We start from the raw sequence: 3,514 nt of genomic DNA on the forward strand, positions 1-3,514 counted from the left end.
ATCCTTTTTAGTCAATTGAAACCCTCTCCTTATCTCTAAGGCATGCATGTTAGAACATCATCATCCCGAATCTATTCCATTGCTCATGTGGATCTATCTTAATTCTCTCAAATTTAATAATATTTTTCTAGAAAAACCAAAATCTCTCGAAAGCTCTTACAAGGTCTAGAAATGTTTTGCCTAGGCACCAAGCAATCTCTCGAAGCTCTTACAGTGTCAAGGCAAAAGGTTAAAACAGTGAACAAAATAACACTTAACAAAAACATTTTTAATCATTCATTAACGATAAAATAAAATATTATCCAAGCATTCCCAACACCAAATAAAGCAGTTTATGGTGTGGTTAACATCATCCCAAAAATATTCATTAAGTACAAGCCCTTAGAAAAATAAAACATAAAGAACAAGAGGAAGAAAAAATCCCAGAACATAACTCTGATGTGACATCAGACCACCACAATGACTGCTTTAGCGCACCAGCCTTTCTTGAGGGACCATGGACATCATGGACAGACAAGTGGGGACGGTTGAAAAAAAGATTCCGCGGCCGATTTTTCCCAAGCCTAAGTATTTTCTCTATATGATTCATTTTTTCTGAGCTGCTATAATAGGGTATTTATAATTAGAATTTTTAGGGTTTTGTGTTATTGAATTTTCCCTAAATACCTATGTTGACTTGTCCATTCTATATATAGAAAGGTGGATGGAGGTGGTCAGTTCATTGAAGGGCGTGATTGCACGTGAGGTCAATCAGACAGTTGGCAAGTGACATCATCAGTTCGTCAGATTAGCGTCATACTTGCAAGATAAATCTTGCCTGGGAAAGAAAAATCTATTCCTCATTGTCTTCGTCTTTTGTGTTCCACTAGCCCTAGCAAATTAATTTGTTTCGGTAAATAAATTTTTCCTCAATCATTTCCTGCATCATCACAATCAACAAACAACCTTTCTCATCAACAGCATCAGTTTAATCAAATAAACTTTGCCTTGGCAAAACTTATCCACCACATGAAAATATGTCCTAAATGCAACTATATGCAGCTAAAATGCTATGTCAATGGCTTTTAGGCAATCAATAACTTAAGTAAAAAGACCTAAAATATAGTCTTTTTACGGAGTTATCAAGTACCAAATTACAAAGTGTAGGAAATAAAAGGTTTCACATGGAAATTGATTGGAATCAATGTAGAATGCTTGAATATATTGTTCGAAACTTTAATTTGAAGTTAAATGGCAAGGGACCATTTTGGATATTATGGAAACATTGAGATGAATTCTAAGAGAAATCATTTTAGTAGATTTCATTTGTTACGTGAATTACTCATTGAATTGAATATTAAGGAAATTGAAGTTGTATTTTGAAGTGTTAAGGCTGACATTGATTTTATGAAATGAAATTAGTATCCAACAAGTATTGAAATATTTTTTAGAATTTAATTCCTATTATTTTCTTACTATTTTACGAATGTACTAACATGTATTTTGAAATTTTATATGTTTTGTAAATAATGCACAAGTAGATCGTGACCATAAACGATTTCGATGTGAGCTTAAAACGAAGGAAAAAATATAAGAATAAAGCTTATTGTTAAGAAAGGTTTGCTAGTGAGGCATTTCATGTGAGTGCATTCTTACTTATATTATTATATATGATATAAGAAAGACTTGTGATGAGCCAACCTTAAATGTTTTCAAAAAAATTGATTTGGTTATATTATGATATGTTTCATAATATTTGATGAATGGTAATTGAATGATTTCGTGTATGAATTGTCAAATGCACTATTATATTATATTTTTATATAACTATTAATATTGATATTTTTTGTACATGGATGATATATGATTTTGATAAAAATTCACATTGTATGTACATTGAGATTGTCTGGTATAGTTTGCTTGCCATAAGGTGGAGTATCACCAGCTGCATTATGCACATAGTAACTTTGGAAATATTGTGCGCAGTTGTATTGAGTACATGATAATGTGACTTTGGTACCATGTTACTTTAGGGAATGCAATACATAGTAAGTGAATATGGTACTATAGTATTCCCGATTATTGATACATGATGTTGTGTTCTACAATACTTGCATATTTGTCTGGCACTAAGAGTGTAATAAGTGGATACTAGTGACTCGTGTATCTTGCATTCTCTCATTTAGTATAGAATGGGCTATGATTTGAATGAATGTAAAAAGTTCAGGTTTGATCGATTAGATTGAAAGTAAATCTTTCATCTAATACTCTAATTTAGTATAAAATGCTTTATATCTGAACTGCTAAATTAAAGGTTATTTATATAAAAGTGAATTATTAAATTTGTATTATATGTTTATATATTATTATATGATGATTTCTTTATTATGGTTTACATTATATTATATATATATTGATATGTTTTATTTTAGTTATGAGAATATACTTAGTGTTTGATGGTTTTACGTGTAGGTAAAGTAAATCATGTGGAGTAAGGAACTTAATCTGGTATAACTTATAGAGTACTTCCTACCAGTATCATTGTGACATTTCTTGATGTTTTTGATATTTCTAGTTGACAGGTATATTATGTGGTTATGATATTATGATATAAATATGTCTAAAATTGGTTTATAGTATTATATATATTGACTTATAAGGCATAGTAATTATTATTACTAGTTATAAATAATGGTTTGTTTGTTATTATTTTAGTAAACCATATTTTAATTGTTATCAATATGAATTTTTATTTATGCAATTTTTAGGCAGTTTCATTGATTATATAAAATAGTATTTGAACTGTCATGTTGATGTCTGAAATTGAATGTGATTTGAATATTAAAATATTATAGTTTGATTTTACATGATTAAGTAGTTTTTGGTTATTAGTGTTAAATTTGATGATTTTTAAGAAACAAAGTTTTTCTGATTTTCGAATAAGAAATGTTTTGATAAGTTTATGTGACATTCTTGACTCGTATTCGGGGATAGATACGGAAAGGGGTGTTACATTTATTGGTATCAAAGTTGTAGGTTTAGCCAATTCTAGGCCTAAACCAAGTCTATTTTGAGTTGAAAAGTTTATACATGCCACTACAATATTAGTATTATTGATATGGTGTTTATATGATTGATGTCACTCCTTCCGAATGTAAGTTGATATGTTCTTGTATTAGATGTCTGGGAAAGAGAATTCAATGCAAACGATTGAACAAGATGTTTAAAGAACTTTCTTTCAGACCTTGGATGCGATTCTGACACGATTCTGGCCACCGTTTGCTCTAACTCCTCGAGTGTTAATTTCTATGGAATTAAAGAGTTTGGGAGCTCTTGAGTTTAAGGGAGAATTCGAAGAGGGTCATGATGCTGTAGATATTTGGCTTAATGATGTCAAGATCATGTTAGATAGATTTCATTGCAGCGCTGTTGAGAAATTATATAGAGATGTGTCATGCTATAAGTATGTTAGAGTTTGGTGGACGAATGCACGGAGTTTAAGGGAGAATTCGAAGAGGGTCATGATGCTGTAGAT

The sequence above is a fragment of the Hibiscus syriacus genome, unplaced genomic scaffold (genome assembly GCF_006381635.1).
Source record: "Hibiscus syriacus cultivar Baekdansim isolate YM2019G1 unplaced genomic scaffold, ASM638163v2 tig00117016_pilon, whole genome shotgun sequence".
Lineage (NCBI taxonomy): Eukaryota > Viridiplantae > Streptophyta > Magnoliopsida > Malvales > Malvaceae > Hibiscus > Hibiscus syriacus.